This window comes from Nomascus leucogenys, chromosome 20, assembly GCF_006542625.1.
Source record: "Nomascus leucogenys isolate Asia chromosome 20, Asia_NLE_v1, whole genome shotgun sequence".
NCBI lineage: Eukaryota > Metazoa > Chordata > Mammalia > Primates > Hylobatidae > Nomascus > Nomascus leucogenys.
The window spans coordinates 69856053-69881381 of NC_044400.1; the positions used below are offsets into that span (position 1 = coordinate 69856053).

At 37.6% G+C, this 25329-nt stretch overlaps 1 long non-coding RNA gene across 1 annotated transcript in view; it reads left to right on the forward strand.

Annotated features, from left to right (window-relative positions):
• Nucleotides 1-25329, forward strand: part of LOC115831837 — a 401812-nt gene that overhangs the window by 142632 nt on the left and 233851 nt on the right. The window contains exon 2 of the long non-coding RNA XR_004027330.1: nucleotides 14438-14505. This is a non-coding gene — a long non-coding RNA (uncharacterized LOC115831837). The remainder of the gene's footprint in view (nucleotides 1-14437; nucleotides 14506-25329) is intronic.

Here is a 25329-nt window from a genome sequence, read left to right on the forward strand (position 1 = left end):
TTTAGTAAGCCCTGCACATTTTTTTTTGATAGTTAGACATCATGTTCTGGGTACTATGCCTTTAGGAATGTGGTAGTAAAGTGCTGAGGTGAGGAAAGTGTTTCATAGTTCTATTATCAGGTCTCAGTCTTTTAACTTTTGTACTCTAAGCTTTACTAGCGCTCCTCAGTTTCTCTCTCTGGTTCCCTTAAGTGGGACAGAATGACTAAAACTGGCTAGAGTCAGGTATTTCCCTTTTGCCACATGAGCTAGGCACTGATAAAACCCCAGTAGGTTAGGGTTTTGTTAAATAATTTCTCTTGAGGGCCGACCTTGGTAAAAAGAATAGAGTGCTGTGGTGTACTTCAAAAGGGTTCTTTTTCTTCCTCTGGCAGAAGCAAGAGGAGATTTTCTCTGATATTTACTGTGAGAACCTAGTTTAGTTCCTGGAGATAAAACTCACAAAATTGTGGGGATCCCCATATGACTGACCACCCCCTGCTGCCTCCAGAGTTTTAAACTCTCAGATTGGTCCACACTGTGCTTCTAGCAATTCATCAATTTCAGGTAAGGTTTTATTACTCCACCTCCTTAGGTGGGAACCACTCCTGATTCTTTTCTCTAGTAAACTGTGACTCTCTGTATTCACCCATCTGTCTCTTCAATTTTGGGGGCAGTGGTTTGCCGTGTGTTCTCACCTCTCTTGTAGACTAAATAAGAGTTGTTAATTTTTTCAGCCTGCTGAGCTTTTTTACTTCTTGTTATACTAGAGTGGTAATTTTCAAGTTCCTTCCATGTGAAAACATAAACTGGAAGTCTCTCTTTGCCTGTCTTTTTAATTGAGTTATTTGTTTTTTTGTTATTGAGTTATATGAGTGATATGGTTTGGCTGTGTCCCCACCCAAATCTCAACTTGAATTGTATCTCCCAGAATTCCATGTGTTGTGGGAGGGACCCAGGGGGAGGCAATTGAATCATGGGGTAGGTCTTTTCCATGCTATTCTCGTGATAGTGAATAAGTCTCATGAAATCTGATGGGTTTATCAGGGGTTTCCACTTTTGCGTCTTCCTCATTTTCTCTTGCCAACACCATGTAAGAAGTGCCTTTCACCTCCTGCCATGATGCTGAGGCCTCCCCAGCCATGTGGAAGTGTAAGTCCAATTAAACCTCTTTTCCTTCCCAGTCTTGGGTATGTATTCATCAGCAGCATGAAAACAGACTAATACAATGAGCTACTTGCATATTTTGGATACTTACTCTTTATCAGATACCTAGTTTGAAAATATTTACCCCCATTCTGCAGGTTACCTTTTTAATCTTTTAATTGTTTCTTTTGCTGTGCAGAGCTCGGTGTGGTTTGATGAAATCCTACCTGTCCATTTTTGCATTTGTAATCTTTGCTTTTGATATCATATAAAAAATATTATTGTCCAGATCAATGCCAAGAGGATTTTGTCTATGTTTTCTTGCAGCTGTTTTATGGTGTCATGTCTTAGGTTTAAGCCTTTAATCCATTTTTAGTTTATTTTTGTATATGGTATGGGATGAGTCCAATCGTATTCTTCTGCATATGGACCTCCAGTTTTCCAAACAACATTTATTGAAGAGACCATTCTTTCTTCATTGTGTGTTCTCAACAGTCTTATCAAAGATCAACTGGCTACAGATGCATGGATGGATGTATTTCTGAGTTCTCCATTCTGTTCCATTGGGCCATAAGTCTGTTTTTATGCCAGTAGCATATTGTTTTGATTACTGTAGTTTTACCGTATATGTTTTGAAGTCAGGTAGAGTGATGCCTCCAGCTGTGATCTTTTTGCTCCGATTACTTTGGCTATTGGGGTCTTTTGTGGTTTCATGTGAATTTTAGGATTTTTTTTTTCTATAAAGAGTGCCATTGGCATATTGTTTTTGTTTTTGCGGGTACATAGTAGACTTATATATTTATGGGTTACATGAGATATTTTGATACTGGCATGCAATCCATAATAATCACATCATGGGAAATGGGGTATACATCACCTCAAGCATTTATCCTTTGTGTTATCAACAATCCAGTTATACTCTGTAGTTATTTTTAAGTGTACAATTAAATTATTTTTGACTACAGTGACCCTGTTGTGCTAGCAAATACTAGGTCTTGTTCATTCTAACTACTTTTTTGGAACCATTAACCGTCCTCATTTCCTCCCCACTTTCCATGCTACCCTTCCCAGCCTCTGGCAACTCTCTTTCTACTCCCTATCTTCATGAATTTAATTATTTTAATCTTTAGCTCTGCAAATAAGTAAGAAAATGTGAAGTTTGTCTTTCTGTGCCTGGCTTATTTTACTAAACATATGCCCTCCAGTGACAGGATCTCATTCATTTTAATGGCTGAATAGTACTCCATTGTGTATAAGTACAACATTTAATAAATCCATTCTTCTGTTGATGGACACAGGTTGCTTCCAAATGTTGGCTATTGTGAATAGTGCTGCAAATAAACATGGGGCTGAAGATATTACTTAAAAATACTGATTTCCTTTCTTTTGGATATGTATCTAGTAGTGGGATTGCTGGATCATATGATAACTCTAGTTTTAGTTTCTTGAGGAACCTTCAAACTGTTCTCCATAGTGCTTGTATTAATTTACATTCCCACCAACACTGTATGAGCGTTCTTTTTTCTCCACATTTCTCGCCAGCATTTGTTATTGCCTGACATTTGGATAAAAGCCATTTTAACTGGAGTGAGGTGATATCTCAGTGTGGTTTTGATTTGCATTTTTCTGATGATCAATGATGTTGAGCACCTTTTTATATACCTATTTGCTAATTGTATGTCTTCTTTTGAGAAATGTTTATTCAGATCTTATGCCTATTTTTAACTGGATTGTTAGATATTTTTCCTGTAGAGTTGTTGGAGCTCCTTGTATGTTCTGCTTATTAATCCCTTGTCAGACGGGTAGTTTGCAAGTATTTTCACCCATTCTATGGGTTGTTTCTTCAGTTTGTTGTTTCCTTTACTGTACAGGAGCTTTTTAATTTGATGTGATCCTATTTGTCTGCTTTGCTTTGGTTGCCTGTCCTTGTGGGATGTTTCTTAAGAAATCTTTTTCCAGGCCAGGCTCAGTGGCTCATGCCTGTAATCCCAGCACTTTGGGAGGCCAAGGCGGGTGGATCACAAGGTTAGGAGATTGAGACCATCCTGGCTAACACAGTGAAACCCCGTCTCTACTAAAAATAAAAAGAAAATTAGCCAGACGTGGTGGTGGGCTCCTGTAGTCCCAGCTACTAGGGAGGCTGACACAGGAGAATGGCGTGAACCCGGGAGGCAGAGCTTGCAGTGAGCCGAGATCGCGACACTGCCCTCCAGCCTGGGTGACAGAGTGAAACTCCGTCTCAAAAAAAAAAAAAAAAAAAAAAGGAAAAAAGAAAAAAGACATCTTTTTGCAGTCCAATGTCCTGGAGCGTTTCCCCAATGTTTTCTTGCAGTAGTTCCATAGATTGAGGTCTCAGACTCAAGTCTTCAATCCACTTTAATTTGATTTTTGTATATGGTGAGCTATAGGGTTCTACATTTTTTTTGCATATGAATATCCAGTTTTCCCAGCACCATTTATTGAAGAGACTGTCCTTTCCTCAATATATATTCTTGGCACTTTTGTTAAAAATGAGTTGACTGTAGATATATGAATTTATCTCTGGATTCTCTGTTCTCTTCCAATAATTTATGTGTTTGTTTTTATGCCAGTCCTATGCCATTTTAATTAATATAGCTCTGTAGTATAATTTAAAGTTGGATAATATGATTCCTTGGGTTTTGTTCTTTTCTCTTAGAATGATTTCAACTATTTTGGGTCTTTTGTGATGCTATATAAATTTTAGGAGTGTTTTTTTCTATTTTGCTGAAGAATGTTATTGGTATTTTGACAGGGATTGCATTAAATCTGTAGATTGCTTTGAGTAGCATGGATGTTTTAGCAATATTGATTCATTCAACTCATGAATATGGAATATCATTTTTTAATGTCTTCAAATTTTTGCATCACTGTTGCACAGTTTTCATTGGAAAGGTCTTTCATTTCTTTAGTTATGTTAATTTTTGGATATTTTATTTTATTTGTACTTATTGTAAATGGGATTACTTTCTTGATTTCTTTTTCAGTTTGCTCACTGTTGGCATATAGAAATGCTACTGATTTTTGCATGTTGATTTTGTATCCTGCAACTTTACTGAACTTGTTTATTAGTTCTAATTTTTTTTTGATGGAGTCTTTAGGTTTCTCCAAATATAAGATCATATCATCTGCACGCAAGGATAATTTGACTTCTTCCTTTCCAATTTAGATGCCCTTTATTTCTTTTGTGTGATTGCTCTAGCTAGGACTTCCAGTATTATGTTGAATAACAGTGACGAAAGTGGCGATCCTTGTTGTTCCTGATCTTTGAGGAAAGGCTTTTAGTATTTCTCCATTCAGTATGATACTAGCCATGGGTCTGTCATATATGGCTATTATTATGTTGAGGTACATTCTTTCTGTATCCAGTTTTTTCAGGTTTTTTTTTTAATCACAAAGTCAGGTTGAATTTTCTCTAATGCTTTTTCAGCATCAATTGAAAGTGTCATTTTTTTTTTGTCTTTAATTTTGTTGATTTGGCATATCACATTGATTGATTTGCATATGTTGAACCATCCTTGCGTTCCTGGGATAACTCCCACTTGGTGATGATGAATAATTTTCTTAATGTATTGTTGAATTCAGTTTGCTAGTATTTTGTTGAGGATTTCTGCATCAAAAGTAATCAGAGATACTGGCCTGCAGTTTTCTTTTTTTGATGTGTCTTTGCCTGGTGTTGGTATTACAGTAATACTGGCCTCATAATAAAACTTTAGAAGTATTCCTTCCTTTCTAGGAAGATAGAAAGAAATGAAAGAAGGAAGATGCGAAACAACCAGCAAACAAAAAAATGGGCAGGAGTGAGTCCTTACTAAATAACCATTACATTATCTTGCTGAATTGACCCCTTTATCATTATGTAGTGACCTTCTTTCTTTCTCCTTATAGTTTCTATCTTGAAATCTATTTTGTCTGATATAAATATGGCTACTCCTGCTTGTTTTTGGTTTCCATTGGAATGAAATATCTTTTTCTATTTCTTTATTTTCAATCTATGTGTGTCTTTATAGGTGAAGTGTATTTCTTGTAGGCAACAGAGTATCAGGTCTTTTTTTTTAATCCATTCATCTACTCTATTTCTTTTGATTGGGGACTTTAGTCCATTTCCATTCAATGTTATTATTGATAAGTAAGGACTTACTTCTGCCATTTTTTTTCTTTGTTTGCTTGTTGTTTTGTGGTCTTCCCTTCTTTCATTCCTTTCTATCTTCTTTTTAGTGAAGGTGATTTTCTCTGGTGATATGCTTTAATTTCTTGCTTTTTATTTTTTGTTTATCTGTTGTATGCCATTGGGATTTTGATAGTAATTACATGGAATATGTAGATCACTTTGGGAAGTATGAACACTTTAACAATATTAGTTATTCTAATCCATGAACACAGAGTGTCTTTCTATTCATCTGTGTCTTTTTAAATTTACTTAATCAATGTTTTATAATTTTCAATGTACAAGGCTTTCAACTATTTGATTAAGCTTATTCCTATTTTATTCTTTCTGTTGCTATTGTACACAAATTTGTTTTCTTAATTGTTTTAGATAGTTTATTGTTTGTATAGAGACATATTACTGATTTTTGTATGAAGATTTTGTATTTGGTTATTTTACTGAATATATTTATTAGCCACAATAGTTTTTTGTTGTTGTTATTGAGTCTTTATAATTTCCTATATATACGATTGTGTTTTCTACCAACATAGATAATGATACGTCTTCCTTTCAGATCTGAATGCTCCTTATTTGTTTTTTTTGTCTAATTACTTGGGCCTTCTGGTACTAGGTTGAGTAGATGTGGTGACAGTAAGCATCCCTGATTTGTACTGGAGCTTATTTTAAAGAAAGAGCTTTTAGTTATTTCCCATTAATTGTGTTGTTAGTTGTGGGCTTTTCATATATTGCCTTTATTATGTTGATGTAGATTACTTTCATACCTCTTTTGTTGAGGTTTTTTATCACAAATGAACATTGAATGTTGTCAAAAGCGTTTTCTGCATCAATTGAGATGATAATGTGATTTTTAGTCTTCATTCTTTTAATGTGCTGTATAACATTGATTGATTTGTGTATGCTTAGCTATCCTTACATTTCAAGGATAAATCCCACATGGCCATGTTATGTAATCATTTTAATGTGCTGTTGAACTTGGTTTGCTAGTATTTTACTAAGAATTTTTACATCTTTGTTTATTAGGGATATTTTGCCTATCATTTTCTTTTCTTGTGATGTATTTGTTTGCCTTAGTATCAGGATAATGCTAGCCTCATTAAATAAGTTTGAAAGTGTTTCTTATTCTTTTATTTTTTTAAACAGGATTTATGACAAATTGGTACTAATTCTCCTTTAAATGTTTAGTAAAATGCACATGTGAAGCCTTCTGGTCTTTGGCTTTTTAGAGAGTGAGAGGTTTCTGATTACTGATTTAATCTCCTTATATATTATTGGTTTGTTCAGACTTTCTATTTCTTCTTCATTCAGTCTTGTAGATTATACATTCTTAGGGGTTTGTCCATTTCTTCTAGGTTATCCAATATATTGGCATATAATTGTACGTAATAATTTCTTATGTTTTTAAATTTATTTTTATTTATTTGAGTCTTGTCTCTATTTTCTTAGTTTGTCTAGATAAGGGCTTGTCACCTTTGTCTACCTTTTTGAAAAAAATCTTAGTTGCATCAATGTTTTAATTGTTTTTCTATTCTCTATTTGATTTATTTCTGCTCTGACATATATTATGTCCTTGCTTCTGCTAACTTTGGGCTTTGTTCCTGTTTTTCTAGTTCCTCAAGATATAAAGTTAAGATATTTATTTGAGTTAGTTTTTTTCTTTTTTAATGTAGGCACTGATCAGAATAAAGTTTTCTATTACTATTACTTTAGCTGCATTTCATACATTTTGGTGTATTTTATTTTTATTTCCATTTGTCTTGAGATATTTTAAACATTTTCTTTTGAGTTCCTCTTTGACCCAATGGTTGCTTACGGGAGTGCTGTTTAGTTTCCGTGTATTTGTGAATTTTCCATTTTCTTTTTCTTTTTTTTTGCTAGAGTGTACTAAAAGTCTTTACTGATAAACTGCATATGTTTTGAAAGTATAATGCAATAAGTTTATAGGGAATAAAATATAAATTTTTCACTTATAAGATTGTGTTAGTTCATTTTCACACTGCTGATAAAGACATACCTGAGACTGGGCAATTTACAAAAGAAAGAGGTTTAATGGACTCACAGTTCTATGTGGCTGGGGAGGCCTCACAAATATGGTGGAAGGGGAAAGGCAAGTCTCGCATGGCAGTAGAAAAGAGAAGAGAGCTTGTGTAAAAAAATTCCCCTTGTTAAAATCATCACATCTCTCAAGACTTATTCACTATCACAAGAATAGCACAAAAAAGCCCTGCCCCCATGATTCAATTATCTCCCATCAGGTTCCTCCCACAACATGTGGGAATTATGAGAGCTATAACTCAAAATGAGATTTGGGCAGGAACACAGCCAAACCATATCATTCCACTCTTGGCCCCTCCAAATCTCATGTCCTTACATTTCAGAACCAATCTTGCCTTCCCAACAGTCCCCCAAAGCCTTAGCTCATTTCAGCATTAGTTCAAAAGTCCACAAACATCTCATCTGTGACAAGTCCCCTCCACTTATGAGCCTGTAAAATTAAAAGCAAGTTAGTTACTTCCTAGATACAATGGGGGTACAGGCATTGGGTAAATACACCCATTCCAAATGGGAGAAATTGGCCAAAACAAAGGGGCTATGGGCCCCATGCAAGACCAAAATTCAGCAGGGCAGTGAAATCTTAAAGTTCCAAAATGATCTCCTTTGACTCCATGTCTCACATCGAGGTCACACCGATGCAAGAGGTGGGTTCCCATGGTCTTAGGCAGCTCTGCACTTGTGGCTTTGCAGAGTGCAGTCTCCCTTCCAGCTGCTTTCATGGGCTGGCATTGAGTGCCTGTGTCTTTTCCAGGTGCACAGTGCAAACTGTCCGTGGCTCTACCATTCTGGGATCTGGAGGACAGTGGCCCTCTTCTCACAGCTCCACTAGCTAGCCCCCAAGTGGGGACTCTGTATGGGGGGGGTCTACATTTCCCTTCTGCACTACCCTAACAGAGGTTCTCCGTGAGCACCCTGCCCCTGCAGCAAACTTCTGCCTGGACAACCAAATGTTTCCACACGTCGTCTGAAATCTAGGTGGAGGTTCCTAAACCTCAATTCTTGACTTCTGTGCACCTGCAGGCTCAATACCATGTGGAAGCTGCCAAGGTTTTGGGCTTACAGCCCCTGAAGCCATGGCTCAAGCTGGACCTTGGAACTTTTAAGTCACAGCTGGAGCAGCTGGAATGCAGGACACCAAGTCCCTAGACTGCACACAGCAGAGGGACCCTGGGCTTGGCCCACAAAACCATTTTTTCCTCCTAGGCCTCTGGGTCTGTCATGGGAGGGGCAGCCACAAAGGCCTCTGACATGTCCTGGAGACATTTTCCCCATTGTCTTGGTGATTAACGTTTGGCTCCTGATTACTTATGCAAATTTCTGCAGCTGACTTGAATTTCTCCCCAGAAAATGGAATTTTCTTTTCTATCACATTGTCAAGCTGCACGTTTTCTGAACTTTCATGCTCTGTTTCCCTTTTAAAACTGAATTTCTTTAGCAGCACCCAAGTCATCTCATGAAATCTTTGCTGCTTAGAAATTTCTTCCACCAGATAACCTAAATCATCTCTTTCAAGTTCAAAGTTCCACAAATCTCTAGGGCAGGGGCAAATTGCTACCAGTCTGTTTGCTAAAACATAACAAGAGTCACCTTTGCTCTAGTTCCCAACAAGTTTCTCATCTGCATCTGAGACCACCTCAGCCTGGATTTCATTGTCCATATCATTATCAGCATTTTGGTCAAAGCCATTCAACAAATCTCTAGGGACCTTCCCACATTTTTCTGTCTTCTTCTGAGCACTCCAAACTGTTCCAAGCTCTGCCTGTTACCCAGTACCAAAGTTGCTTCCACATTTTCAGGTATCTTTACAGCAGTACCCCACTCTACTGGTACCCATTTATTATATTAGTTCATTTTCACGCTGCTGATAAAGACATACCTAAGACTGGGCAATTTACAAAAAAAAAAGAGGTTGAATGGACTCACAGTTTCACATGGCTGGGGAGGCCTCACTTTCATGGCAGAAGGTGAAAGGCAAATCTCACATGGCAGAAGACAAGATAAGAGAGCTTGTGCAGACAAACTCCAATTTTCAAAACCATCATATCCCTTGAGACTTATTCACTATCATGAAAATAGCATGGGAAAGCCCCAACCCCATGATTCAATTATCTCCCATGACGTCTCTCTCACAACATGTGGAAATTATGGGAGCTACAATTCAAGATGAGATTTGGGTGGGGACACAGCCAAACCATACCAAAGTTTAACATATAAATGATATTTAGAAAGCATTGTCTTGAGAAGTGTTGTTTGATAGTGTTTCAACTTGAGGAAGATATGAGGCTCTCAAGTACAGCATTTCTTTCACCATTAATGAGAGAGAATCCAAACTTTCTGTGAAGAGAAGGTAAATCTCACATTTCTTGGTGTGTTCCAGGGTCTCAAATATTTATTAGATATGAAAGAGCCAACCATGAAAGAGCTGACTGCTGTGTCTAGCATGTGAAAGTAAAGGAACTGCAGCCCGGGGAGCAGCTCCCTTGGATCCACTGACCTCAAAGATCATCAGATAGAGTTGAGATCAGTGGATGGGTAAATACAGCCTGGCAGCTCAACAGTCCTGAATGGATGGGAGGAAACAGTGCTACTTTAAGACCCAGGCCCATTCTCAAGGGAGGGACCAGCAAGCCTTGGCTCTTGGCCTCTTGACAAGTTTGGAAAAGCTCCTTGTAATGGGATGAGTCTCATGGAAGAATCAATATCTTTAAAATGGCACTACTGCTCAAAGCCATTTACACATTAAACACAATTTCTATCAAACTATCAAAGTCATTTTTCATATAATGGAACAAAAAATTAGCCCAAAGGGCCCAAACAATCCTAAATGAAAAGAAGAAAACCAGTGGCATCACACCACCTGACTTCAAACTATGCTATAAGGCTACAATAATCAAAACAGCATGGTACTGGTATAAGAACAGACACACAGACCAATGGAACAGAGCAGGGAACCCAGAAATAAAGTCACACACCTACAACCACTTGATCTTCAACAAAGCCAACCAAAAAAGCAATAAGGAAAGGACTTCCTATTCAATAAATGATTCTGGGATAACTGACTAACCATATGCAGAAGAATGAAACTGTACCCCTACCTTTCACCATATACAAAAATTAACTTAGAATGGATTAAAGATTCAAATGTAAGACCTCAAACTATAAAAATATTTGAAGAAAACCTAGGAAATACTCTTATTGACATTGGCCTTGGTGAAGAATTTTTGGCCACCTACCCAAAAGCGATTGCAATAAAAGTAAAAATTGACATGTGGGACCAAATTAAACTAAAAAGCTTCTTCATAGGGAAAGGAAATACCAACAGAGTAAAAGGAAAGAAAATGTTTGCAAACTATGCACCTGACAAAGTTCTAATATCCAGAGTCTATAAGGAACATAAATCAACAAATTACAAAAAATATCCCTTTTAAAAAGTGGGCAAAGAACTTGAACAGATACTGCTCTAAAGAAAATATACAAGGAAGCCAACAAACATATGAAAAAATGCTTATTACTAATCATCAGAGAAATGCATATAAAAATTACTATGAGATACCATCTCACATTCAAAATGGCTACTAAATAAAAAGCAAGAAATAAAACAGATGATACTGGCAAGGCTGTGGGGAAAAGAGAATTCACAGTTGGTGGAAATAAAAATTAGTTCAACTACTGTGGAGCACAGTCTGGAGATTCCTCAAAGAGCATAAACAGAGCAATCATTTGACTCAGCAATTGCATTACTGGGTATATATCCAAAGGAAAAGAAATAATTCTACCAAAAAGACACATGCACTTGTATGCTTACTACAGCACTATTCAAAATAGCAAAGACATGGAATCAACCTAGGTATCCAACAACTGGATAAAGAAAATGTGGAACATATACACCATGGAATACTATGCACCCTTAAAAAGGAATGAAATCATGTCCTTTGCAGCAACACGGATGCAACTGGAGGCCATTATCCTAAACGAAATAATGCAGAAACAGAAAACCAAGTACTGAATATTCTCACTTATAAGTCGGAGCTAAACATTGAGTACACCTCCAGTTTTCTGTTATTGATTTCTGTTTTTGATTGTTATTGATTTCTGGTTTCATTTGACTGTGGTCAGTAAAGATACTTGGAATAATTTCAATCTTCTTACATTTGTTAAAACTTGTTTTGTGATCTAGCACATGATCTATTCTGGTGAATGTTCCAAGTCCACTTGAGAAGAATGTGTACCTTCTAGTGTAGGGTGGGAAGTTCTATATATGTCTACTAAGTCCATATGGTCTATAATGTTGTTCAGGTCAGCTATTTCTTTATCGATATTATGATTAGATGTTCTATCTGTTATTTAATGTGTGCTTTTGAAGTCTCCTGCTATTATTTTATTTATGTCAATTTCTCCTTTATATCTGTTAATATTTGCTTTACTTATTTAGGTCCTCTGATATTGGTTGCATATCTAATTGTTATATCTTACTCTTAAATTGACTCATTTATTATCAGATAATGTCCTTCTTTGTCTCTAGAGACAGTTTTGTCTATGTATAGCCACCCCTGCTTTCTTATGGTTACCATTTGCATGGAATATGTTTTTCTATCCCTTCACTTTCAACCTACCCATATCCTTCAATCTAAAGTGAGTCTCTTGTAGACATCATATTACTGGATCTTTTCTTATCCATTTAGCCACTCTATGCCTTTTGATTGATGGGTTTAATGCATTTACTTTTAAAGTAATTGTTAAGTGAGTTCTTACTATTGCCATTTTACTGATTTTTTTTGTTTGTTTCACAGTTGTTTTGTTTCTCTTTTTCTATCCTTGTACTCTTCCTTTGTGATATGGTGTACTAGGCTTGAATTGCTCCAAATACCTAAGACTGGGTAATTTGTAAAGAAAAGAGGTGTAATTGCCCCATGGTTCTACAATCTTTATAGGAAGCTTGGTGCTGGCATCTGTTTGGCTTCTAAGGAGGCTTCAGGAATCTTCTAATCATGGCGGAAGGTAAAGTGGGAGCCGGCACATCACATGGTTAAAGCAGAAGAGAGTGAGAGAGACAGAGAAGCAGAGAGAGAGAGAACACCACACACTTTTAAACAACCAGATCTCTTGAGAACTTACTATCATGAAGGCAACACCAAGCCATAACGGAACCACCCCCCTGATCCAAACACCTCCCACCAGGTGCCACCTTCAGCCACTGGGGATTACAATTCAACATGAGATTTGGATGGGGACAAATATATAAACTATATCATATGGTAATATTTGTATGATTTGCTTTGATTTTTTCTCTTTATATTTTGTGTTTCTATTATAGGTTTTTTCTTTGTGGATATCTCAAGGCTTTCATGATATATCTTAATTATAACTAACCATTTAAAGTCAAAAACAACTTAACTTTAATCACATACAAGAAGTCTAAAATTTAGCTCACTGTACTCACATTTTGTGTTCTTATAGTCAGAGTTTTCTTTTTTTTTTTACATTGTATGTATACTACAAGGTTTTCACCTTTTAAGTTTTGTACTAGGATTCAAAGTAACTTATGCACCACCGTTACAATGTTATGTTATACTGTATTTGTCTATATATTTATTGTCACCAGTAAGATTTATACTTTCATATGCTTTTGCATTGCTGTTTAGCATGTTTTCATCTCAATTTAAGTAACTCCTTTAAGCATATATTGTAAGATAGATAAAGTAATGATAAACTCCCTCAGTTTTTGTTTGTCTTGGAAAGACTTTATCTCTCCTTTATTTTTAAAGGATAATTTTTTTCAAGTATAATATCCTTAGTTGGAATTTTTTTTCTCTGAGTATTTTGGATATAGCATTCCATCCTCTTCTGGCCTACAAGGTTTCTGCTGAGAAATTTTCTGGAAGTCTTAAAAGCATTCCCTTATATGAGACAAGTTACATTTATCTTCTTTCAAAATCCTCTCTTTGACTTTGACTTTTGGCAATTTAATTATAATGTCTGTCAGTATAGACTTCTTTGTGTTCAATGTATTTGAGGTCCTTTGGGATTCTTGAATCTGGATGCCCATTTTCTTCTTCTGATTTGATAATCTTTTGGTCATTATTTCTTAAATAAATTTTCTTTTTTTTTCTTTGTCATCCATCTTGAGCATTCGTAATGCATATATTAGTTTGTGTAATGGTGTCCCATAAATTTATCGTCTTTCTTCATTGTTTTTAACATTTCTTTTTTCTCTTATGACTGATAAGAATCAGCAAACTCAAAGACAGATCATTTTATTGATCAAAATGAATTTTTGACTTCATTTATTGTATTCTTCAGCTCTATAATTTCCATTTTCTTTTTAATGATTTCTGTCTTTCTTTAGCTTCTAATTTTTTTATGCATTGTTTCCCTGACTTTGTTGAGTTGTCAATCTGTGTTCTCTTGTAGATCACTGAGCATTTTAAAAATAATTATTATGAATTCCTTCTCAGGCAATTCACAGATCTCCATTTTGTGGGGTTGTTTACTATAATTTTTTTGTTTTTTGTTGGTGGTGTCATGTTTCCTTCTTGTGTGTATCCTTGCGTGGGTGTCTACCCATTTGGAGGAGCAGTCACCTGTTCCAGTCTTTGGGGACTGACTTTGATAGGAAAAATTTTTTACCTGTAGGTGGGCACAAGGGCACTGGCTGGTTGGTCTGCATAGTGGTGTTGGATCTGGCATCAGATCCAGGGATGTATAGGGATGCAGGTTCCAAGAGTGCATTGAGGCACTGGTTCTGAGGATGTGTAAGGGTTCTAGTTTGGGGGCATGTAGCAGTGCTGGGTATAGTGGGGGTGTGGTAGCATTGGATCTGGTATGTATGCAGTGGGGCTGGGTCATGGGTTTTCCAGCAGTGCTGGGGTCTGGTGTGCATGTGGAGGCACTGGATCCAGGGGCTGTTTGGTGGTGGTGCCAGGTCCAGAAGACAGGGGCATGTATAGCTGCTCTGGATCCAGGTTAGTATAGAAACATGATTTCCATTAGCTGGGATCTGTGTTGTTGAAGACTGTGGGAGTCTTTGGCAGAGAGAGCTGATGGGGGTTTTCTATTTTTATTTTCCTCTATAAGGAAAAGCCACATCCAAGGGGATTCCTTTTGTTACTGAGTTGCGTCAGCTAGGGGACAAGGGAACACAGGTAAGATACTTCCTACACTTTTATATGTGTAGGAATGCACATATAAAATCTCAGTTTTAGTGCTTGACTGGGTTGCTCCAGCTTGTTGATTTTACTTTACAATTCTCCCAGAGCTATTTTTATCCATGAATGTTGTTATTGTTTCTGTGGAGTATCTGTTTGTTTGGGCTGCTATAACAAAATACAGACATACCTCAGAGATATTGCAGGTTGTATTCCAGAGCACTGCATTAAAGTGAATATTGCAAGAAGGTGAGTCACACAATGGTTGTGGTTTTTCAGTGCATATAAAAGTTATGTTTATACTATACTGCAGTAAATTAAGTGCAAAATAGCATGATGTCTAAATAACAATATACATACCATCATTAAAAGATACTTTACCGACTGGGCACAATAAAGTATTGTGGCTCATGCTTGTAATCCCAGCACTTTGGAAGGCTGAGGTGGGAAGACTGCTTGAGCCTAGGCGTTTGATTCCAGGCTGAAAAACACAGCAAAACCCCATCTCTACAAAGAAAAAGAAAATTACAAAAAATTAGCCAGGTGTGGTGGCACATGCCTGTAGTCCCAGCTGTTCAGGAGACTGAGGTGGGAGGATCACCTGAGTCTGGGAGGCTGAGGCTGCAGTGAGCCATGATTATGCCACTGCATTCCAGCTTGGGTGACAGAGACCCTGTTTCAAAAATAAAAAAATGTAAAATAAAAAAACTCAAAACAAACAAAAAATACTGTGTTGCTAAAAATTGCTGACAGTCATCTGAGCCTTCAGTGAGTCATGATCTTTCTGCTGCTAGAGGGCCTTGCCTCTGCATTGATGGCTGCTGACTCATCAAGGTGGTGATTGCTGGAGGTTGGGTTGACACTGGAAATTTCTTAAAATAAGACAACAATAAAGTTTGTCGCATTAATTGACTTATTTCCACAAAAGATTTCTCTGTAGCATACAATGCTGTTTGATAGCATTTTATCCACAGTAGAACTTTGTCCAAAATTGGAGCCAATCCTCTCAAACTCTGCTGCTGCTTTACCAACTAAACATATATATAATATTTTACATTTTTTGTTGTCATTTAAACAATGTTCACAGCATCTTCACCAAAAGTAGATTCCATTTCAAGAAGCACTTTCTTTGTTCATTCATAAATGCAACTTCGATGAAATTGGGCACGTTCAGGGTGGTATGACTATAGACTATAAGTGCAACTTCATATCCTTTCAAGTTTTATTATGAGATTGCAGCAATTCAGTCACATCTTGAGGCTTCATTTTAAATTCTAGTTCTCCTATTATTTCAGTCACATCTGCATATGCTTCTTCTGTTGACGTCCTAAACCCCTCAAAGTCATCCATGAGAGTTGAAATAAACTTCTTCCAAACTTCTGCTAATGCTGATATTTAGACATCTTCCCATAAAATGAATTTAATGGCAGCTACCATGGTGAATCCTTTCCAAGTTTTCAATTTACTTTGCCCAGATTCATCAGAGGAATCACCGTCTATGACAGCCATACCCTTACAAATGTACTTTTTAAATAATATTTGAGAGTAAAAATTGCTCCTTGATCCATGGGCAGCAGAATGGATTCTGTGTGAGCAGGTATAAAAACAACATTAATCTTCTTGTATATTTCCATCAGAGCTCTTGGGTGATCAGGTACATTGTCAATACGCAGTAATATTTTGAAAAGAATCTCTTTTCTTTTTCTAAGCAGTAGGTCTCAACAGTGGTTCTAACATATTCAGTAAACTGTGATATAAACAGATGTGCTCAAATCCAAGCTTTGTTGTTTTATTTATAGAGCACATGCAGAGTAGATTTGGCATAATTCTTACTGGCCCTAGGACTTTCAGAATGGTAAATGAGCATTGGCTTCAACTTAAAGTCACTAGCTGCATTAGCCCCTAACAAGAGAGACAGATTGTCCTTTAATTAAAGCTTTGAAATCAGGCACGACTTCTCCTGTCTAGCTATCAAGGTCTTAGATAGCGTCTTCTAATATAAGGCTGTTTTGTTAATATTAAATATCTGTTGTTTAGTGTAGCCACCTTTGTAAATATTCTCAGCTAGATCTTCTGGATAACTTGCTGCAATTTCTCCATCAGCAATTGCTGTTTAATATTGCAATTTTGTTATGAAAATAACTTCTTTCCTTAAATCTCATGAACCAACCTCTGCCAGCTTACAATGTTTCTTCTACAGTTACTTCAGTCTTCACAGAATTGAAGAGAGTTAGGACTTTGCTCTGGATTAGCCTTTGGCTTAAGGGAATGTTTTGGCTGGTTTGATCTTCTATTAAGATCACCAAAACTTTCTGCATATCAACAGTAAGGCTGTCTCGCTTTCTTACCATTTGTGTTCACTGGAGTGCACTTTGAATTTCCGTCAAGAACTTTTCCTTTGTGTTTACAACTTGAGGCTGTTTGGCATGGGCTTTTGGCTTATCCTGGCTTTTGACATGCCTTATTCACTAAGCTTGATTATTTCGACATGTGACTCTTCCTTTCACTTGGACACTTGAGGCCATGCTGGGTTATTAATTGGCCTAATTTCAGTATCATTGTGTCTCAGGGAATAGAGACACTCAAGAGCAGAAACATAAGTGGGGGAACTACTGGTCAGCGGAGCAGTCAGTGCACACACAACATTTATCGATTAAGTTTGCCATCGTATATGAGTATGATTTGTGCTGCTCCCAATCAATTGCAATGCTAACATCAAAGATCACTAATCACATATCACCATACAAATATAATAATAATGAAAAAGTTTGAAATATTGCAAGAATTACCAAAATACAACATAGTGACATGAAGTGAGCATGTGCTGTTGGAAAAATGACAGATAAACTTGTTCGATGCAGGGTTGTCACAAACCTTCAATTTGTGGAAAAGGTAATATATGCCAAGCTCAATAAAGCAAAGTGCAGTAAAGCAGGTATGTTTATACCATAAGCTGGGTGGCTTGAAAACAAGAGAAATTTAATTCTCACAGTTTTGGAGACTGGAAGTCTGATATCAGGGTCTCAGCATGGCCCAGCCCCTAGTTAGAGTTGCCTTCTGGATGGCAGACTGCCTACTTCTTGTTGTGTCATCACATGGTAAATGAGATGAACTATCCATCTGGAATCTCTTTTATAAGGGCTCTAATACAAATATAGAGGCTCCGCCCTCATGATCTAATCTCTTCCTAAAGGCTCCACTTTCTAATACTATCACCTTGGGGGACAGGATTTCAGTGTATGAATTTGGTATTGGGGGAGGTGGGCAGGACACAAACTTTCAGCTCAAAGAATGGTGGGATGAGGGCTGGAATCTCCTACTGCACCATTTTGTTGATGTCACTCCCTGAAATATTTATTACCAAATTGCTCTTGAACATTCAGGAAATGGCTACTCTCCCCATATATGAAATACAAAAATATTATCAAGCAGAGCAACTTTGGGATTCAGATGAGGGAAAGAGCAGTTTATGACTTGGAGTCTCTAGGAAAGAAGGTTCTGTGAAAGATCAGTTGGATTCAAGACCATCTTTAAAATATGCTGTTGGGACCTGAATATGAGCTCTTTGACCTTCAAACAAATTCAGAGCAAGCACCACTCAGATGAACAAACAGTGAAAAGAGACGCCTGAATAGAAAGTTTCAGAGCACTTTGGGAGGCCGAGGCAGATGAATCACCTGAGGTCAGGAGTTCGAAACCAGCCTGGCCAACATGATGAAAACCCGTCTCTATTAAAAATACAAAAATTAGCTGGGCGTGGTGGTCAGTGCCTGTAATCCCAGCTATTCGCGAGGCTGAGACAGGAGAATCACTTGAACCCCAGAGGCGGAGGTTGCAGTGAGCCGAGATCACGCCATTGCCCTCCCGCCTGGGCAACAGAGTGAGACTCCATCTCAAAAAAATAAAAAATAAAAAAAACCCCAAATACCTAAAAATAGGCAATAGTTCACCTCCGACTAACCAGTTTTGTAGAAAACACTCACATTGGGGTTACTTTGCATATTTGCATTTCTTAACAGGTAGGCGTATTTCCTGGGTTCCAATAACAGTCAGAAGGGATAGAAGGGCAATAACTTCTAACCTTCAACTACTCCACATGATGAGAATGGCAGAACCTTGCAACATGTGCAGTATTAGTATTCCGGTAAAGACTTTGGGAAATTGGAGGTGCCATAGCATTAACTGGGACTATACTGTGTTGCCTCCTGCTTTAAGAATCTATCTCCAAGAGAAAACTTTTAATATCATTTGCCGCTAAATAAATCTCTAACTGTTGTGTCGTGTTCTTTCTGTTCATTAGCGCTATGATGTGTTGTCCACATAAATTGGATATGATTAGAATCCACTACATTGCACAAGTAAGCTTTCTAGGTGGAAGAGACTGTATGCACAAATGCATGAAGGCAGGAAGGTAGAAACATATTGAAGGAAAGGTATTAGAAATGTAGTGCCCAGGTGTGATGGCTCACAGCTGTAATCCCAGCACTTTGGGAGGTTGAGGTGGACGGATTGCCTGAGGTCAGGAGTTCGAGAACAGCCTGACCAACATGGCGAAATCCCGTCTCTACCAAAAATACAAAAATCCAGGCATGGTGGTGCATGCCTCTAATCCCAGCTACTCAGGAGGCTGAGGCATGAGAACTGCTTGAACCCAGGAAGTGTAGGTAGGTTACAGTGAACCACGATCGTACCACTGCACTAGAGGCTGGGCAACAGAATGGGGACTCTGTCTAAAAAAAAAAAAAAAGTAGTATTCAAAAGGAAGTAAAGGAAGATAAATTAAAAAAGAAAACTTGGAAGTAGATCAGGAACGGTCCTAAATCGTTGTCCAAGGAGGTTTAACAGAATCATTAAAGACTTTTAAGCAAATAACTATCAAAATTACTTACATTTATCAAGGTTGGGGCAGTATAATATACCAATTAATAACTCATTCTTTGAAGTTAAACTATCTGGATTCGAATTGCAGCTCTACTATTTTCTTGCTGTAAGATTTGGGCAATGCACTTATATTTTCCATGCCTCAGCTTTTCCACCCATAAAATGGAAATAATTGTAGTACCTATTTCATAGGGTTCTTGTTGGCATCAAATGAAGTAACAGATGTAAAGTGCTCAGAGTGAGTCCTTAAAAATATTAGCTATGGTAAAGGAGAATTTTCATTCTCTTGGCAAGAAACAACAAATCATTTTTTAGCAAGAGAGCTCTTTTGTTGAGGAAAATGCTTTGATATTTCCCTTGAAGCTGAGTATCCAGAACCTCTACAATTGTGGGTACGTACTGAGGATTCCTAGAGAGAAGGTATCTGTACTATAAAATAAAAGAAGAAAAGGAAAGATTTAGGGAGAGAGTGGATGCATTCGGCTTTGAATTTGTTGAGCTTGTGTTGTCTCTATGAGGACTGAGTGCACATTTTTAGTATGCATATAGGAACATGCATCTAGTATTTAAGAGTGAGTTTGGGGTCAAAACTATATATATAAAAAGTTTCTTCAAAATAATCATATTTGATATTTTATGCATTTTACCTAGTTTGGGTCACTTAATTTATAACCGAAATCACTGATGTTTTTTCTTTTATGCCAGGTATTTTAAGAGTTGTATATGCACCTTATCTCATTTAATCCTCAAATCAATTACTTGAGGTTGCATTTTTCTTACTAAACACATGTAAAAATTGAGACATAAAAGATTAAGTGTATTTATATCACAAACCACTTTACAGTGCTTATGGCATGGCAGATACCCTATTAATCCCTTTACAAATGTTAAGCTATTTAATCTTCATAAAATCTCTGTGAGGTAGGTACTACTAATTGTCTTTGAGTTATGGGTGAAGAAACTGTGTCCAGCATCCCACTGTTAAGTGGCTGAGCTGAGATTTTATCCCACACAGACTGAACCTTGAGCCCATGCTCTTAACCTCTGTTATGCTGTCTCTCTGAAGAACTTGCCTGAGTCCCAAAACTTTAAGTAGATGATGCAGGAGTCCACGCTGAGTCTGCCTCATTGCAAGACCATTGAATATACTCATTTTCTCCCCCAAATTAGTCACCACTCTGGCCAAGAGGGACAGGGGCTGAATAGAAACAATTTCTTATTTTTAGGTTTAGGTCCTCAACTGCCTGGTTCTAGCTACTTCATATCTCATTCTGCTACCTCTCAAATTCTTCTAAGGCAAACCACTGGCTCTATTTTCTGTTTACGTTCTCGTCAATTTCCTTCATTTTATCATGTAAATTTGGTTTCTCATAACCTTCATTGTCAGAACTACATTGAACTACAGCTTTCCTCCTCCATTTTTGACACAGAGAGTCTATGAGTGACTTCTGAGTGACATGCCTTGCAGCTTGACCTAGCTGAAAGAATCTCTATTTCATGAGGACAGTCTCCCTCCAAGATAATTTAGCCTGTCAGGCAGATCTAGGCAGCAGGAGCTGATAAGATTCCTGAGAGAGGATAATGCCCTTAAAGTGGAAGAGAGGTCAGTGGAAGAACTATCTTATTGGCCACTTAATTTGTGCATGCACTATGCTACCTTATTCACATATATTTCATTATTTATAGCATCCTTATATAGTAGGTATTATTGAGATTCATAGAAAAAAATTCCCAGTGTCACTGTGGCTAGAACTGTGGGGAGTTAAGTCAAGCCCAGGTCTGTTCACTCAAAAGCCCATGCTTTCAATTGCACCAAAACTTCTATTGCAAAATGGGGTAAAATAAGATGAGACCGGGTATTGTAACTTGGGGAAACAGCCAAAGGAGGCAAAGAACAATTAGAGATAAAAGAGAAAAACTTGCAGTTCTGTGTGGAAGTCAAAGGGGAGAGTTTCAAGAGAGAACTGTCAATAGGGCCAAATGTTATAATTCTAAGTAGCTATGGACTGAGAAAAGGCCAGTGGGTTTGGTGACTATGAAGATACCAGTTTCAGTGAAGATTGGAGGTAGAAGCCAAGAGCTGGGGAGTAGAGTGATGGGAGAGAATGCAAACTACTTTTCAAAAGTTGCTGTGGGTAAAGGAAGGAAAGGAAAAACATCTTAAAGGAGAGATTTGAGGGAATTGCAGGTCAAGGAGAAGGAATGAGGACAGAAGTAGACAGACAAAGCTAGAAGAACAAGGGAGGGATGGATGCAAGGACATGAGAAATGTGGGACAATGTAAAGAGTGGAAAAATGATTTTTTTAAGGAAAAGATGAAGAGGGGAAGATAGAGAAAAATAATGAGACATTTTGAAGTGAAAGTAGAAAAATGGGAAGACTATACATTGGATGACCTTGATCTCAAAAATGTTGGAAGCATCTCAAGAGAATAGAGTTGATAGTGGATTGAGGTTTTGAGAGCAGAGCAATTGGAAGATCTTCAAAAGGGGATAAGGAAGTGTTAGCCAGAGATAAGTAAAAGCATGTGGCAGCAGTGACTTCCAGCTTAATTTGGCGAGGGTGGCATTTTCTATTGAGATTTCACCTTAAAAATATGCCTTGGAGTTTGTTATTGTCCCTAAACCCAAGAATCAGGTCACTGTAGGCATGAGGGATAGAATCAGTCTGCAAGAGATAAAGACATGTCCTAAGTTAAAAAAATTTAAAACAAGATGAAAGGACCTATCACTGCTCTCAAGGAATTTGGCTTAGAATGGAGCATAGTCATGTAAATCAATAGTACAATGCCGTTTAGTAAGCTCTAGGGTAGAGAGATACAGTTGATCCTGAATATTGTGGATTCTGTGTTTCTGATTTCATCTACCTGCTAAAATTTATTTGTAATTAGAAAAATCAATACTCATGGCACTTTTATGATCATTCATGAATATGCACAGAGGAGTAACAAAATTTGAGTCACACACAATGTGCTCGTTCCCAGCAAAGGTAGAAAAAAATTCCTGCTCTGTCTTCTTGTTTCAGCTCTTATAATGTGTCCTTTTTCAGTTCTGCTTAATGATATGTGGGTGGGTTTTTTTTTTTTTTTTTTTTGAATCTTTGTACTTTGTGTGGTATGGCCCTCAAGCACAGTGCTAAAGTGTGCCAGTGTTTCTTAGTACCAAAAGGCTGTGATGCATCTTACGGAGACAATATGTGTGTTAGAGAAGCTTCAGTCAAGCATGAGTTACAGTGCTGTTGGCCACGAGTACAGTGTTAATGAATCAACAAGTATTAGATTTTTTAAACAGAAACACACGTAAAACAAAGTTATGTTAACAGTCAGTTGACAAAAACGTAGCCAGAGATTTGCAGGACCATAACCCTTTCTTTCCTGCAAAAGCTATGCTAATTCAGCATTCACAGTGACTGTATAGAAAATAACTACTGTAAATGAGAATCAACTGTAAATACAAGAATACAAATTGCAATGAAAATAAAGAGAAGAAATTGATCAATTCTTTTTGGAAAGGTTAAATGTCACAAAGGAGATACATTTTCTAAAAGGTATCAAAAGTTTATGAAAGGCCAGGCACAGTGGCTCATGCCTGTAATCCCAGCACTTTGGGAGGCTGAGGCAGGCGAATCACCTGAGGTCAGGAGTTTGAGACCAGCCTGGACAACATGCTGAAACCTGGTCTCTACTAAAAGTACAAAAATTAGCTGGGCATGATGGTGCATGCATGTAGTCTCAGCTACTTGGGAGGCAGAGGGAAGAGAATGACTTGAACCTGGAAGGCGGAAGTTGCAGTGTGCTGAGATCATGCCATTGCACTCCAGCCTGGGTGACAGAGTAAGACTCTGTTTCCAAAAAAAAAAAAAAAGTTTATAAGGAAAACTATGTCCAATCTGCTAAAGGCAGTAGAAGAAAGAGAAGTGACTAATATTTTAATATTCCATCTTTAAATCAAGCTCTTTGTCACACAAAATTTTTAAATTACAGCACAAAGTTGCATGACATTGAAAACACATGTGTTACTCAATTGCATGCAGGATGTTAGCATTTTAAAGAGCTGTTGAGGTGCTATGGGCTTGGAATATCTATTCCTGCCCTGCTGACAGCTCAATGCCTGAGGGAGACTCTCATCTCAGCCTGGGGAATCAGCCTTTCCAGCACCACTTGCCTTTAATCCTGTTGGATCTGAATCATTGAACCTCCACAAAGTTTCTCTGAATTACTAAGATACCATCGCTAATGTGGCATTCCCCAGTAATTTTCACCTAGATTTCATAGGAAGCTATGGTGTTATGAATGAGAAAAGAATACCACCTTTATTAATACTAATGACTTTGTATAGTGTTTGATGCTTTCCAAAACAGTTTACATCATAGCTACCACGAAGACAGTATGAATACTAATACTTACACATGACTATCTGAGGCGCAGTATATTAAATGGCTTTCTCAGTGCACACAGCTCATAGATAGGGTGGCTGAGACTCAAATTCAGGCCTTATGACTCCAAAGTTTATGTTATTCCTGATACTCCAGTGATTTTCTAGTTGGGTTCCAGGATGCTCCTGATTTGCGCTGAGATGACTCAGCGTCTGTGGAGATAGTTGCTGTAGTCAGAAGTATTTGCCTATACATTCTCAATGGCCACTTTAACCAAATCAGCTGTTTTTATTAATTTTTAATTTATTAATGTACACATTTACAAGATTATACACTTCCTTTGAATGAAATATATAACACTTCATTTTAGGAAATGATTTTCTCTGCTTTCTGGAGTTTGAAACTCAGGAACTCACAGCACTGAAAACGGGGAGAATTAATATGAACTAAAAAATAAATAAATCATAGAATCACAAGCTCTTTCATCTGGGAGAGCTTTCTTGGTCTTTTAGTTCAACCTCTTGATTTTGCTGATATGAAAACTGAAAGGAGTAGAGGGGAGTTTCCCAAACTGGGCTGTGAAAAGAAAAATTGTAATTCAAATAACTCGAGGAAGGGCCATTTGCTTTTTAAGGTGGCAGTCTAGCATAGAGGGTAGGCCACAGTCTTGGAGGCCAAAAGATCTTGGGTTCAATTCCACCTTTGTGACCCACTATCTCTGTAGCCCTGGGCAAGTTACTCAACTTCGCTGGCCTTCAGATTCTTCATATATTAAAATGGGAATGGAAATATTAGTTGTTCTGGCTTAAGGGGGCCATTAAATAATGCCCTTGTTATCCTAAATGTGGCTGGAACCCCTTGAAAGATAGCTACAAGAATCACACAGATGGAGATAAAAACTTCAGCTTTATTATTGTTAAGGCTGAATTGAAGAAATATGGTGTGAAAGTTTAACCGCCTGGGCCCCTAAAATATTCTCATTGAATTCAATTTCTTTGCTAGTCCCAGGTAAAGCCTAAGAACAACTTGCCTCCCAGGAAGTGGCAGAGGTTTTCCCCGTAAACTTACCCAATTGAGGATCAGAGACATCTGTGTCCACTTATAAGAGCTATTGCTAGAAGCTATTGCTGAGGGCAAGAAGCTACTACTAAATTCTTCTTCTCAACACCAGCCATTAGTGAAATCTGTCTTCCCTCCTTGGGAAAGAGGACAAGACACCATTCCCCTTTATGGATATTTATATGAGGTGCTATATGTGAAGTCCTTGGTTGATACCCACTGCATTGTATGTTCTAGATATGAAGATAATACACACTGTTGGCAGAAGCAAGGCTGTGAACTCAGACTCTTAGTCCATTACTCTTTCCTTTATGATGAAACAAATGGATATATCACACAGGGTTGGTCAGTTTTCAGTAGAGCTACATTTCCAGCCACACTACATTTTCTGTAGCATAAAACCTGGCAGCAACTCAAGGGCCAAGGTAGCTAACACATACACAGTGCTTCCTTAACTAGTCTGCCAAATATGACCTGGAAATTCAGAAGTAGAGTGTGCGTGCGTGT